Raw genomic sequence first — 16,472 nt, 5'->3', positions numbered from 1 at the left:
CAATCGCTACCTAGGAGCCAGAGGATGCGTTTGTTTGTTTTTACACTCCCGAAAGTGACCAACTGCTACCACTTTTCTTATGGAACTATTTTGGGCAGAATACACATGTGCAATTGGTCAGAAGTTGACTTCCATGGAAAATCCAGATATTTTGAAGATAAAACTCACACCATCTCCAGAAAAAGCCTTATTACATTTAAATATGGATGGGATAAATAAGCAAGGCAAATTTTTGACTATCCAGATTTTTAACGCCACAAAGTTAGTAATATCAAGAATGTGGAATAAAAAACAGGAAGTTTCACTGTTAGCTATTTTAAAGCAGGTACATTTCCAATGTAGGATGGAGAAAGGCTATATTTCGACTTTTCAAAGCTTTGGTTCATATATCAAAATTTAGGAACCTTGGTTAAATTTAGATTTTAAGTGCTATAATATCTAATTTTTCTTTTATTCTATTTTCTTTTTTTATATTAGATTCGTAAGATAAAGAGGGCAGGGGGCTTTCACAGGTCGCGCAGACCATGTCTTGTTGTATTTTTTATGATTTGATAGCTGCCACAGAACTTATAAAGAGAGGATCCTTGTCTAGGTAGCTTTGTTATGTATAGTTGGAGAATTGTATTGACAATAACGGTCTTTTAGATTAATAAATCTCTGATACTCCAACTTAGTATGTGAATATTCCTACAAATAATAAAAAAAATTATATTTGAAAAAAAAAAAAATAATAATAAAAAAAAAATCTGAACCAATCGGAGGGATTTTTGGATATGTTGGTCACTCAGATCGGGACTATACACACACACACACCAGTGTACCTCAACCATTTCTCACCCACATAAAAGTTACCTCAAAGAAGAGCACTCAGTGGTCTTCTTGTAAACTTAAAAAATTGGATAATTCTTAACATCAATGTTTCAGTCAATATTTTGACTTTCATCGGTATCCTGATGAAATTGCAAATATGGACTGAAATGTTGATAAGACCACTGAGCGCTCTCCTTTGAGGTAACTTATTGCTGTGAGGCTGGAAGAGAACACACTCAGTAGTTTTACTTTAAATTCGATTTTCTTTCAAGAAGTAAGTGTGTGTGTGTATAAATCATTAAAGACAAGAGGAGTCAGAAGTAATAATAATATAATTTAACTTTAATTATAAAAGCAAGTGGGAGAAGCAAAGAAGAGGCAGCCCAGGTTCTTAGGAGCAGGCCTGGGAGGATACAGTGCAGAGGTGTATAAACCAATGTATTTTCAGGGGAAGGGTAGCGAAAACCAGAAGAAAATTAAGCGAATGTAAACCTATAAATAGCGTCAGTTGTGTTCACATTGTGGATGATAATGACAAATAAACATCTGAGTGCATTCTATAACAATATCACTTATAAAAGAAGTAACACCGTGCCTGAAAAGAACTGCTTGCTGTAAGAGGAAAAAGGTAAAACATAAAAATAAAGGAGGAAAATGTTTCTTAAAAATCCATGTCATTAATGAAACTTTAGCGACTTAAAATCAGTTCATACACACAAAATAAAAAGAAGTAACATTACCAACAGTAGCTCAGGATTACTATTACAGATGCCGCATCAGTAATTCTCCTGGTGGATGAGGTTTGTAGGAACTGCAGTCCTCGTTGTGGAATGTCTGTCGGTGAGGTTGGCGTGCAGTTCACACAGCATTCCACCCGAAGCCTCACTCGCGTTTGAATCCACCGATAGCAGAGAGAGACAATCTTCAGTGTCCGTTTGTGTGAAGGTATGTTGATCAATACCTGGTTCACAAACTCAAGTCATATCTCAAAGATTCTGAAAATGAGATAAGGTGGGCACAGTCGACTAAACGACAAAATAGCCCCAAAAAAAGGCTAAAATAAGTAAGTAGTGTTGTCGCGAACCCGAAACCGCGCGAACCGCCATTGACTTCAATGGGCAGGCGAATTTTAAAACCAACAGGGACTCTTTCTGGCCACAAAAGTGATGGAAAAGTTGTTTCAAGGGGACTAACACCTGGACTGTGGCATGCCGGAGGGGGATCCATGGCAAAACTCCCATGGAAAATTGCACAGTTGATGCAGAGTCTGCTTTTAATCCATAAAGGGCAGAAATCACCTAACATTGACACCTGTCCTCAAAGCCCTGCCCTGATACACACTGACACAGAGCAGAATAGAGACTGTTCCCCGTCCTCAGAGACCATGATACACACTGACACAGAGCAGAATAGAGACTGTTACCCCTACATAGGGTCACTTGGCAGATATGGCGGGGTCGTGGGAGGGGGAGGATGACTTTCACCTCTTCCCCTGTTACATTCCCGTTGTGCTGTGACATCACCCTTATACGCTGTGTAAAGCATACTATTTAATTTGATCAGCATGGCCACTTGAGTTTTTATAGTTTTCACGCTGCTTGTAGTTTATATATGGTTCACAAAAATCAAACAAACGATAAAGTAAACATGTAAGGATTCAGAATATTCTTTCAAACCCTTACACATTGTGTGTACGTATTTTTTGTCTTAAGTTTGTGGCTTTAAAGAGGTTTACGTTGTTTCTATGATGTGCATAACATGTTCTTGTAAATGTTTGTTAAATTTTTCCTGGAATTGTAATTTTTGAATCTGAATAAAGATAGTCAAATCCCTGATACACACTGACACAGAGCAGAATAGGGACTGTTCCCCCTACATAGGGTCACTTGGCAGATATGGATTGACACCTATCCTAATGATCCATGATACACACTGACACAGAGCAGAATAGAGACTGTTCCCTGTCCACAGAGACCATGATACACACTGACACAGAGCAGAATAGAGACTGTTCACCGTCCACAGAGACCATGATACACACTGACACAGAGCAGAATAGAAACTGTCCCCCCTACATAGGGTCACTTGGCAGGTATAGATTGACACCTGTCCTCAAAGCCCCTGATACACACTGACACAGAGCAGAATAGAGACTGTTCCCTGTCCACAGAGACCATGATACACACTGACACAGTGCAGAATAGAGACTGTTCACCGTCCACAGAGACCATGATACACACTGACACAGAGCAGAATAGAGACTGTTCCCCGTCCACAGAGACCATGATACACACTGACACAGAGCAGAATAGGGACTGTTCCCCCTACATAGGGTCACTTGGCAGGTATGGATTGACACCTGTCCTCAAAGCCCCTGACACACACTGACACAGAGCAGAATAGAGACTGTTCCCTGTCCACAGAGTCCATGTTACACACTGACACAGAGCAGAATAGAGACTGTTCCCCGTCCACAGAGACCATGATACACACTGACACAGAGCAGAATAGAGACTGTTCCCCGTGCACAGAGACCATGATACACACTGACACAGAGCAGAATAGGGACTGTTCCCCCTACATAGGGTCACTTGGCAGGTATGGATTGACACCTGTCCTCAAAGCCCCTGATACACACTGACACAGAGCAGAATAGAGACTGTTCCCTGTCCACAGAGTCCATGATACACACTGACACAGAGCAGAATAGAGACTGTTCCCCGTCCACAGAGACCATGATACACACTGACACAGAGCAGAATAGAGACTGTTCCCTGTCCACAGAGTCCATGATACACACTGACACAGAGCAGAATAGAGACTGTTCCCCGTCCACAGAGACCATGATACACACTGACACAGAGCAGAATAGAGACTGTTCCCCGTCCACAGAGACCATGATACACACTGACACAGAGCAGAATAGAGACTGTTCCCTGTCCACAGAGTCCATGATACACACTGACACAGAGCAGAATAGAGACTGTTACCCCTACATAGGGTCACTTGGCAGGTATGGATTGACACCTGTCCTCAAAGCCCATGATACACACTGGGGGGAGCTACTGTCCTCCCCAACCCCTGCGCGGTGGGTGGGGGCCATAAATCACAATGGGGGGACCTACTGTCCTCCCCCCTCGGCCCCCACCCCTGCGCGGTGGGTGGGGGCCATAAATCACAATGGGGGGCCTACTTTCCTCCCCCCGGCCCCCATCCCTGAGCGGTGGGTGGGGGGCATAAATCACAATGGGACGGACCTACTGATAGGAGTGGAGTATTGTTCATATCAGTTTAATACCTTCCGCGTCTCCTATCAGTGGACGTGTAAATGGCAGAGATTTTTAATTGTTGAATCACCTCCCCTTTTTAGGCCAAGGTGGGAAGATGCTTAGACCACTGGTATATTGGTGCCATCTTGGAGGATTTTTTTTTGGTTTGGTTTTTGAAGCCACAGTGCTGCACCAGTGGGCCTAAAAATTAGGCATGTACACATGCCTGAAAAATTTGGTATTGTTGCAGCCGCTGCTGTAGCAGCGGCCAGAAAAATTGATGTTTGTTTCACAGGCAGAAAGTGCCCTAAAACATGGCGGCTTGAACCCTAGTTGGTGGCGGATAAGTCACGCAAGTCAAACGTCATTCAGAGCTAAAATACAGCAGCGTGTGGACCATTTTTAGCTCAAGGCAGCTCATCTCATCAGGCCTTTTTTAATCGAATGTATCGCCCAGTGTCAGTCCCTTCGGGATCCATCCCTCATTCATCTTAATAAAGGTGAGGTAATCTAGACTTTTTTGACCTAGGCGACTTCTCTTCTCAGTGACAATACCTCCTGCTCCACTGAAGGTCCTTTCTGACAGGACACTTGAAGCGGGGCAGGCCAGAAGTTCTAACACAAATTGGGATAGCTCAGGCCACAGGTCAAGCCTGCACACCCAGTAGTCAAGGGGTTCATCGCTCCTCAGAGTGTCGATATCTGCAGTTAAGGCGAGGTAGTCTGCTACCTGTTGGTCGAGTCGCTCTCTGAGGGTGGATCCCGAAGGGCTGTGGCGATGCATAGGACTTAAAAAGGTCCGCATGTCCTCCATCAACAACACGTCTTTAAAGCGTCCTGTCCTTGCCGGCGTGGTCGTGGGAGGAGGAGGAGGATGACTTCCACCTCTCCCCCTGTTAGATTCACGTTGTGCTGTGACATCACCCTTATACGCTGTGTAAAGCATACTTTTTAATTTATTTTGCAAATGCTGCATCCTTTCCGACTTGTTGTAATTCGGTAACATTTCCGCCACTTTCTGCTTATACCGGGGGTCTAGAAGCGTGGACACCCAGTACAGGTCGTTCTCCTTCAGCCTTTTTATACGAGGGTCCCTCAACAGGCAGGACAGCATGAAAGACCCCATTTGCACAAGGTTGGATGCCGAGCTACTCATTTCCCGTTCCTCCTCCTCACTGATGTCATTGAAGGTATGTTCTTCCCCCCAGCCACGTACAACACCACGGGTACCAGATAGGTGACAACGAGCACCCTGGGATGCCTGTTGTGTTTGGTCTTGCTCCTTCTCCTCCTCCTCAAAGCTACAATCCTCCTCTGACTCCTCTTCCTCACAATCCTCTTCCAGCGTTGCCGCAGGTCCAGCAAGCGATGCTGATAAGGCTGTTTCTGGTGGTGATGGTGACCACAACTCTTCCTCTTCCTCTTCACGCTCATCTACAGCCTGATCCAGCACTCTTCGCAGGGCACGCTCCTGGAAGAAAACAAATGGTATGATGTCGCTGATGGTGCCTTCGTTGCGACTGACTAGGTTTGTCACCTCCTCAAAAGGACGCATGAGCCTACAGGCATTGCGCATGAGCGTCCAGTAACGTGGCAAAAAAATTCCCAGCTCCCCAGAGGCTGTCCTAGCACCCCGGTCATACAAATATTCATTAACAGCTTTTTCTTGTTGGAGCAGGCGGTCGAACAAAAGGGCTGTCGCAAATCAAGCGCCTCACTGGCATGTTGTTTCGCCGCTGGATATCGGCAAAGTGAGCCATGGCCGTGTAGGAACGCCTGAAATGGCCACACACCTTCCTGGCCTGCTTCAGGACGTCCTGTAAGCCTGTGTACTTATGCACAAAGCGTTGTACGATCAGATTACACACATGTGCCATGCACGGCACATGTGTCAACTTGCCCAACTTCAATGCCGCTATCAAATTTTTTCCGTTGTCACACACGACTTTGCCGATATCCAGTTGCTGCGGAGGCAGCCACTTTTCCACCTGTGCGTTCAGGGTGGACAGGAGTGCTTGTCCGGTGTGACTCTCTGCTTTCAAGCAAGTCAAACCCAAGACGGCGTGACACTGCCGTATCCGGGATGTGGAATAGTACCTGGGGAGCTGGGGGGTGCCGTTGATGTGGAGCAAGACGCAGCAGCACAAGAGGACTCAGCCGAGGAGGTTATGGAAGAGGATGGAGTAGGAGGAGTAGAGGAGGTGGCAGCAGGACTGCCTGCAATTCGTGGCGGTGTCACCAACTCCTCTGCAATGCCACGCATTCCTTGCTTGTCAGCCGTCAGCAGGTTTACCCAATGCGCAGTGTAGGTGATATACCTAGGAAAAAAACAGAGTGTATAGGCGCTCGCTATAACGTGGTGAATCAGTGAGGGCTGCTGTATACAATACAAGTATTCCCAAAAACCTTGTATATTAGTGAGACAAAAAACATATAAAATATGGCGTATACTGCGCCCAAGGGTAATACGTACATACACCTCTGAGGGGAAGGTTGGTAAAATACCTCAAAATAAAAACAAAGGAAAATAATAGTGCAATACAGTTTGTAACAGTGCAAGTATTAGTGCTGGGTAACTTTAGGAAAATCACTCACATAGGGTAGAGCTATAAAAGAGCTCTACTTTATTCAGCGTGGACGGTATAATCCCCGTCTAAGGATACAAGCTGGTACAGATGATTTTGATCCTCCAGATGAGAATATATAAAAAACAAGAGGGAAAGACACTCTGATAGTGTAGTAAGTACTGTAAATCCGGGATAGTTGAATAAAGGTATTGTACTTACAATTTGTAGAGCAAGACCTGCTCTAGTGATTACAGCATGGGTGGTACTATCCCCACCTAAGGATATGATGGAACCAGGTAGTCAGCAGGATATCGAAATGCAGGTAAAATAATAAAGGATAAGTGGCTCAATGCAATATAAAATACACTATTTTATTATATAAGATATAAAGCATATAAAAGTATAAGTATGAGTCCAATAGTCCAAAAGGAAAGGGGGTCCCACTTGACGCGTTTCGCCTCTCCAGAGGCTTTATCAAAAGTGTGGGGTGATTCCTCAATGTCCTGCATAAATAGGGGCGAGTTGATTGTAGAATGCTACCTGGTGTGTGTCTCTTCCGGTTCCGTAATGCATACCGGATATGATGTGGCAAGATAGGGGACAGTCGGCAAGTTCCGGCCGTCATGCGTGCCATCGTGGACCGCACACGTCATATCCGGAAGTGACGTGACGCGACCTGTAGTTCAACGGTCACATGTCTTCTGCCTGGAACGCACGCATCATCAAAAATGGCGTGCGTTGCGTTCCAGGCATAGGTAACCTATGTCTCCCATGAATGGAGATGGGGAAAGTGGTAATAGGGAAAAAAAAGGGCAGTATAAGTCTACTAAGCTAGTATACAATGAAACATAGGAATATCAGTTAGATGTATGGTCGAAATCTTTTTAAAGTAAAATAGCAATTGCCATGGGAACATATTAAGAATAACAAGTGAAGGACATATAATTTAACAGGTGATGAATAACAAGGTATAAATATTAAAATATTTAAATATTAAAATATAGAAATATACACAGTCCTATAGCTATGGCAATATTGGTGGTATCTACATGGATACAATATGATAACAGATATATATTGCAGAAGAATATATTGTAATAGAAGAGGGGGAAATATATATGGCAAAAAGAGGAAAGACTTATCCTCAAAGGCATATATGAACAAATATGGATATAGATAAAACAGGGAATGGAGATAAACTATGGCTAAAAAAGGCGTAACTCGTAAAAGCTATATATTAAAAAAGATATTGGGGTATATGTAAAATTAAATTTAAAAAATGTCGGTAATTAAAAAATAAAAAGTAAAAAGTAGAAAAAATAATATATTAGTCTGTAATTAAGAAATATTAAATTATAAAAAATTGTATAAATCAAATTCGATGTTCAGACCTTTGGGGTGTAGGGTATCTAAATAGTATACCCATTTCATTTCTGTCTTTCCGATCTGTTTGATAATATCACCACCTCTCCAGTGTTTATTAACAATTGCAATACCCGTGAACGTAAGTAGTTTAGGGTTATTGTCGTGTGTGCAAAAGTGAGAAGAGACAGCGTGATTGGCAAAGCCCTTTTCTATGTTCCTGCAGTGCTCTGCTATTCTGGTTTTGAGGGGTCTGATAGTTCTGCCGATATATTGAAGCCCACATGGGCATTCCAATAAGTATATTACATTTTTGCTGTTGCAAGTGATGATGTTTTTAATATTATAAATTTTTCCTGTGTTGTTGGATCTAAAATCGGTAGTTACTTTGGGTGTTGGTTTTGTTTTTCTGCATGCGATGCAGCAGTTGCATTTAAAAAAACCTTTTTTTGTAGCCATAAAATTATCTGTTTTTTTCGGGTCAATTTTTGTAAAGTTTTTTGTGATGTGCATCTTTAGATTGGGGGCACCTCTAAAGATTATCTTTGGCTTATCTGGTATAATTTTACCTAATACATCATCTTCTTTTAAAAGGTGCCAATGTTTATTTAAAATGTATCTAAGTTGTTTATTTTTATTATTAAAATCCATTATGATAGGTAGTGTAAAATCCTGTTTCTCGTCTTTCTTTTTTTTAAGTACCAGTTCCTTCCTATTTAAAAATAAAGTTTCCTTGATAGTCTCTTCTATTTTGTTGTTATTATACCCTTTCTGTATAAATCTTTTCTTTAACTCATGTGCCTGTTTGTTAAAAATTGGGGTTTCAGAACAATTCCTTCTGAGTCTCAGCATTTGGCTCTTGGGTATATTCTCCAGCCATACTTTGTTATGGCAGCTGTTAGTTTTTATGTAATTATTGACGTGTACATCTTTAAAATGTGTCTTAGTGTGTATTTTGTTATCTTTTATATATATGTCAAGGTCAAGGTAGGTCACTGACGTAGTGCTAATATTGGCTGATAGAATGATGCCCTCATCATTGGTGTTTAAGAAAGATACAAATTCCTGTGTCGAGGAGATCGGGCCTTTCCATATAAAAAGGAGATCGTCAATGTATCTCACATAGGCTACCAGGCTGTCCACCCAGCCATGCCCACTCCAGACCATGCGATCTTCCCAATCGTCCATATAGAGGTTGGCATAGCTGGGTGCAAACCTGGTGCCCATGGCTGTACCAGTGTTTTGTAGATAGAACCCGTCTTTAAACCAAAAGAAGTTGTTTTTCAAAATTAAGTCTATCCCCTCTATTACGAAATTTATCTGTTCTTGGGGCATAGAGTCATCCTTTTCCAATACTGTCCTCACTGCATTGCATCCTTTTTCATGTTGAATGATGGTGTATAGTGATTTGACGTCACAGGTCATTAATGTGAAATCTTCTTGCCATGTTACCGCTTCTAATTTTTTAATAAGGTCAATCGTGTCTTTCAAATAGGACTTGGTTTTAACAACATAAGGCTGCAACATAATGTCAATATATTCAGACAAATTAGAGAGTGGTGAGCCTATGCCTGACACAATGGGACGACCCGGAGGATTGGTGAGGTCCTTGTGGATTTTGGGTAAGAAGTATATGACTGGAATTTTGGGATGTAGTATGTGTATGTATTTATATTCTCTATCGTCTATTATGCCGTGATCTTTTCCTTTGTCTAGATAGGCTTTTAATTTGTCCTTAATACCAATGATAGGATTATTTTTTAATTTAATTTTTTATAATTTAATATTTCTTAATTACAGACTAATATATTATTTTTTCTACTTTTTACTTTTTATTTTTTAATTACCGACATTTTTTAAATTTAATTTTACATATACCCCAATATCTTTTTTAATATATAGCTTTTACGAGTTACGCCTTTTTTAGCCATAGTTTATCTCCATTCCCTGTTTTATCTATATCCATATTTGTTCATATATGCCTTTGAGGATAAGTCTTTCCTCTTTTTGCCATATATATTTCCCCCTCTTCTATTACAATATATTCTTCTGCAATATATATCTGTTATCATATTGTATCCATGTAGATACCACCAATATTGCCATAGCTATAGGACTGTGTATATTTCTATATTTTAATATTTAAATATTTTAATATTTATACCTTGTTATTCATCACCTGTTAAATTATATGTCCTTCACTTGTTATTCTTAATATGTTCCCATGGCAATTGCTATTTTACTTTAAAAAGATTTCGACCATACATCTAACTGATATTCCTATGTTTCATTGTATACTAGCTTAGTAGACTTATACTGCCCTTTTTTTTCCCTATTACCACTTTCCCCATCTCCATTCATGGGAGACATAGGTTACCTATGCCTGGAACGCAACGCACGCCATTTTTGATGATGCGTGCGTTCCAGGCAGAAGACATGTGACCGTTGAACTACAGGTCGCGTCACGTCACTTCCGGATATGACGTGTGCGGTCCACGATGGCACGCATGACGGCCGGAACTTGCCGACTGTCCCCTATCTTGCCACATCATATCCGGTATGCATTACGGAACCGGAAGAGACACACACCAGGTAGCATTCTACAATCAACTCGCCCCTATTTATGCAGGACATTGAGGAATCACCCCACACTTTTGATAAAGCCTCTGGAGAGGCGAAACGCGTCAAGTGGGACCCCCTTTCCTTTTGGACTATTGGACTCATACTTATACTTTTATATGCTTTATATCTTATATAATAAAATAGTGTATTTTATATTGCATTGAGCCACTTATCCTTTATTATTTTACCTGCATTTCGATATCCTGCTGACTACCTGGTTCCATCATATCCTTAGGTGGGGATAGTACCACCCATGCTGTAATCACTAGAGCAGGTCTTGCTCTACAAATTGTAAGTACAATACCTTTATTCAACTATCCCGGATTTACAGTACTTACTACACTATCAGAGTGTCTCTCCCTCTTGTTTTTTATATATTCTCATCTGGAGGATCAAAATCATCTGTACCAGCTTGTATCCTTAGACGGGGATTATACCGTCCACGCTGAATAAAGTAGAGCTCTTTTATAGCTCTACCCTATGTGAGTGATTTTCCTAAAGTTACCCAGCACTAATACTTGCACTGTTACAAACTGTATTGCACTATTATTTTCCTTTGTTTTTATTTTGAGGTATTTTACCAACCTTCCCCTCAGAGGTGTATGTACGTATTACCCTTGGGCGCAGTATACGCCATATTTTATAGGTGATATACCTGCCCTGACCATGCTTTGCAGACCAGGTATCAGTGGTCAGATGGACCCTTGCCCCAACACTGTGTGCCAGACATGCCATGACTTCCTTTTGCACAATCGAGTACAAGTTGGGGATTGCCTTTTGTGAAAAGAAATTCCGGCCGGTTACCTTCCACTGCGGTGTACCAATAGCTACAAATTTTTTGAACGCCTCAGACTCAACCAGATTGTATGGTAAAAGCTGGCGGGCTAATAGTTCGGACAAGCCAGCTGTCAGACGCTGGGCAAGGGGGTGACTTGGTGACATTGGCTTCTTACGCTCAAACATGTCCTTGACAGACACATGACTGTGGGCAGATGAGCAGGAACTGCTCAAGGCGGGAGACGGAGTGGCGGATGGTTGAGAGGGGGCAAGAAGGAAAGCAGTGGTTGACGTGGCTGAAGATGCTAGACCAGGAGGAGGATGGCGACTTAGAGTAGGCGTGCTGCTTGTACTCATGTGTTGATCCCATAGGCGTTTGTGATGTGAGATCATGTGCCTATGCAAAGCAGTTGTACCTAGGTGGGTGTTGGACCTCCCACGACTCAGTTTCCTTTGGCACAGGTTGCAAATGGCATCGCTGTTGTCCGAGGCAGACACACAAAAAAAATGCCACACTGCTGAGCTCTGCAATGACGGCATTCTGGTGGTGGACACAGCATGCGTTGATTGGCGTGCTGTCGGGCTGACCCCGGGTGCCAATGCATGCTGTCTGACTGTGCCACTAGCTCCTTGCGATGACCCCCCCCTGCTTCCAACTCGTCTCCTCCTCCTCTCTGTCTCCCCATCTGAACTTTCGCCCTGTTCTTCTTCTTGCCGAGCGGGCACCCACGTGACATCCATGGACGCATCGTCATCATCAACCGCTTCGCTTGTATCTGACAACTCAGAAAAGGAAGCAGCAGCGGGTACAACATCATCATCATCACACCGTACCTCCATGTGTTTAATGCTGCCTGCCTGAGACATATCCCTGTTATCTACATCCTCTAGCAATAATGGTTGTGCATCACTCATTTCTTCAAACGGGTGTGTGAATAACTCCTCTGACATACCAAGCAAAGCGGCTGTGGTGCTAGTTTTGGTGGTGGCGGCAGGCAGGTGAGTGGTATCTTGAGAGGTGCCTGAAGCTAAGCTGGAGGAGGATGGTGCGTCAAGGTTCCGAGCGAAGGCTGTACAACATTGGGTGTCCTGTGTTAGCCAGTCAACTATGTCCTCAGAACTTTTCAAGTTCAGGGTACGTGGCTTCTGAAAACTGGGCATTATTCTAGGGCAAAAGGGAATCACAGCACCACGACCACGACGGCCCCTGCGGGGTGGCCTGCCTCTGCCTGTCATTTTTGGGGGGATTAGTGGTACTATGCGTGCAAGCTACTGTGAGACCAGATATGATTGGCAATGTGAACTGTAACAGTTCTGCAGAGCACACACTGTAGGCCTGACACACCCGCTTGAAGACAAGTAACTGCTTATCAATCTATAACAGGGAAAAAAAAATTTCTTTGTAAAAGCACGCTATAGAGACACCAGATATGATTGGCAATGTGCACTGGAACAGTTCTGGAGAGCACACGCTGAAGGAAGGACTGACAGAGCCGCTTGAAGGACACTGACTGGCTGCTATTAGCTTACACTAGAAACCTTTTTTCTTTGTAAAAGCACGCTATAGAGACACCAGATATGATTGGCAACTGTCAAAGCACGCTGGCACAGGTCTGCAGAGCACACGCTGAAGGAAGGACTGACAGAGCCGCTTGAAGGACACTGACTGGCTGCTATTAGCTTACACTAGAAACCTTTTTTCTTTGTAAAAGCACGCTATAGAGACACCAGATATGATTGGCAATGTGCACTTGAACAGTTCTGCAGAGCACACACTGTAGGCCTGACACACCCGCTTGAAGACAAGTAACTGCTATTCAATCTATAACAGTGAAAAAAAAATTTTGGTTTTAAAAGCACGCTATAGAGACACCAGATATGATTGGCAATGTGCACTGGAACAGTTCTGGAGAGCACACGCTGAAGGAAGGACTGACAGAGCCGCTTGAAGGACACTGACTGGCTGCTATTAGCTTACACTAGAAACCTTTTTTTCTTTGTAAAAGCACGCTATAGAGACACCAGATATGATTGGCAATGTGCACTTGAACAGTTCTGCAGAGCACACACTGTAGGCCTGACACACCCGCTTGAAGACAAGTAACTGCTATTCAATCTATAATAGTGAAAAATAAATATTTGGTTTTAAAAGCACGCTATAGAGACACCAGATATGATTGGCAATGTGCACTGGAACAGTTCTGCAGAGCACACGCTGAAGGAAGGACTGACAGAGCCGCTTGAAGGACACTGACTGGCTGCTATTAGCTTACACTAGAAACCTTTTTTCTTTGTAAAAGCACGCTATAGAGACACCAGATATGATTGGCAACTGTCAAAGCACGCTGGCACAGGTCTGCAGAGCACACGCTGAAGGAAGGACTGACAGAGCCGCTTGAAGGACACTGACTGGCTGCTATTAGCTTACACTAGAAACCTTTTTTCTTTGTAAAAGCACGCTATAGAGACACCAGATATGATTGGCAACTGTCAAAGCACGCTGGCACAGGTCTGCAGAGCACACGCTGAAGGAAGGACTGACAGAGCCGCTTGAAGGACACTGACTGGCTGCTATTAGCTTACACTAGAAACCTTTTTTCTTTGTAAAAGCACGCTATAGAGACACCAGATATGATTGGCAACTGTCAAAGCACGCTGGCACAGGTCTGCAGAGCACACGCTGAAGGAAGGCCTGACAGAGCCGCTTGAAGGACACTGACTGGCTGCTATTAGCTTACACTGGAAACTTTTTTTCTTTGTAAAAGCACACTATAGACACACCAGATATGAGTGGCAACTGTCAAAGTACGCTGGCAGGGTTGTGCAGGGCACACGCTGAAGGAAGGCCTGACAGAGCCGCTTGAAGGACACTGACTGGCTGCTATTAGCTTACACTGGAAACCTTTTTTTCTTTGTAAAAGCACGCTAAAGAGACACCAGATATGATTGGCAACTGTCAAAGCACGCTGGCACAGGTCTGCAGAGCACACGCTGAAGTAGGCCTGACACCCAGACGCTTGCAGACAACTAACTGCTCTTCTATTACAGTGAAAAAAAAGGCCTGACAGAGCCGCTTGAAGGACACTGACTGGCTGCTATTAGCTTACACTGGAAACTTTTTTTCTTTGTAAAAGCACGCTATAGAGACACCAGATATGAGTGGCAACTGTCAAAGTACGCTGGCAGGGTTGTGCAGGGCACACGCTGAAGGAAGGCCTGACAGAGCCGCTTGAAGGACACTGACTGGCTGCTATTAGCTTACACTGGAAACCTTTTTTCTTTGTAAAAGCACGCTAAAGAGACACCAGATATGATTGGCAACTGTCAAAGCACGCTGGCACAGGTCTGCAGAGCACACGCTGAAGTAGGCCTGACACTCAGACGCTTGCAGACAACTAACTGCTCTTCTATTACAGTGAAAAAAAATTATTTCTTTTAAATCTAAAGCTGAACCTATTGTAAAAACAGATATGAGTGGTGGCACTGACTGTACAAATGGGCAAGGCATCCAACCTGACACAGAAGCTGGCAGGCAGGCAACTGCTCTTCTATTACAGTGAAAAAAAATTATTTATTTTAAATGTAAAGCTTAACCTATTGTTAAAACAGATATGAGTGGTGGCACTGACTGTGCAAATGGGCAAGGCATCCAACCTGACACAGAAGCTGGCAGGCAGGCAACTGCTCTTCTATTACAGTGAAAAAAAATTATTTCTTTTAAATCTAAAGCTTAACCTATTGTTAAAACAGATATGAGTGGTGGCACTGACTGTGCAAATGGGCAAGGCATCCAACCTGACACAGAAGCTGGCAGGCAGGCAACTGCTCTTCTATTACAGTGAAAAAAAAATATTTCTTTTAAATGTAAAGCTTAACCTATTGTAAAAACAGATATGAGTGGTGGCACTGGGTAAGTAGGCACAGTATCCAATGTGAACCTCACACAGAAGCTGGCAGGCAGGCATCTGCAATTACATTACACAGTAAAAAAAAAAAAAAAGCAGCCTGATGTTATAGCCCTAAAAAGGGCTTTTTGGGGTGCTGTCCTTACAGCAGAGATCAGAGGAGTCCTTCAGGATTGTAGTGGACACTGAATACCCTAGCCTAGCTATCAATTTCCCTATCTAATCAGCAGCAGCTAAACTTTCCCTCCTCTCACTAAGCATGCAGCTTCAGAATGAATCGAAAATGGATGCTGGGAGGGAGGTTGGAGGGTGTGGAAGGGAGGGAGTGCTGCTGATTGGCTGGAATGTGTCTGCTGACCGAGAGGCACAGGGTCAAAGTTTGCCCAATGATGACGAATAGGGGGCGGATCGAACTGCGCATGTGTCCGCCCGCCGTGGCGAACGCGAACACGCTAAGTTCACCGGGAACTGTTCGCCCGCGGACAGTTCGGTACATCACTATAAGTAAGTACTGGGTGCTCACCCACATAAGGCTCTATCCCCTGAAGAACCCAGAGTAAATAACAATATGAATAGAGTAAGGAGCACAACCATAAATCTTTATATATATATGAAAAAAATCTTTATTAAATGGGTATATACTATAGGAATGTCTCTTTAAATATTCTCAACAAGAATACAAAGTCATATTATTGTGAAGTATATAACAGAAAATTTTTTGGGACATATATAAAAACGCAATGTGTGATATGTAAATGAAAGAAATATCATGCAAACAGACCACTGTAGTACTAGTATAAACAAAACCCAAACATATAACAAAATACAAAAAACCATACCAAGTTCAGTGAGAAGCAGGGACAGAGTCAATAAAAAAAAAAAACAACATTTCGGCTAAGAAGCCTTTATCAAGGGAGCATATTGAGAAACTGAGTTCTCCCCTTATATACCCACAGGAAACACCAAGATTAAAAACACCTGATAATAATGGGTGGCCACCCATAGTGATTGAGATCCTCCCAACCATCAAAAACCTGTATATGGTTGCCAAGGAAACCAATGTAATAGTATATACACATATCATACACATATAACATCAAACAAATATATTACAAAACAATTAGTAGTACAAATCAGATTAAAATCATCCAAATATGTAT

Source organism: Pelobates fuscus, chromosome 2 (genome assembly GCF_036172605.1).
Source record: "Pelobates fuscus isolate aPelFus1 chromosome 2, aPelFus1.pri, whole genome shotgun sequence".
Taxonomy (NCBI): domain Eukaryota; kingdom Metazoa; phylum Chordata; class Amphibia; order Anura; family Pelobatidae; genus Pelobates; species Pelobates fuscus.
Note: the sequence above shows the minus strand (reverse complement) of the source record.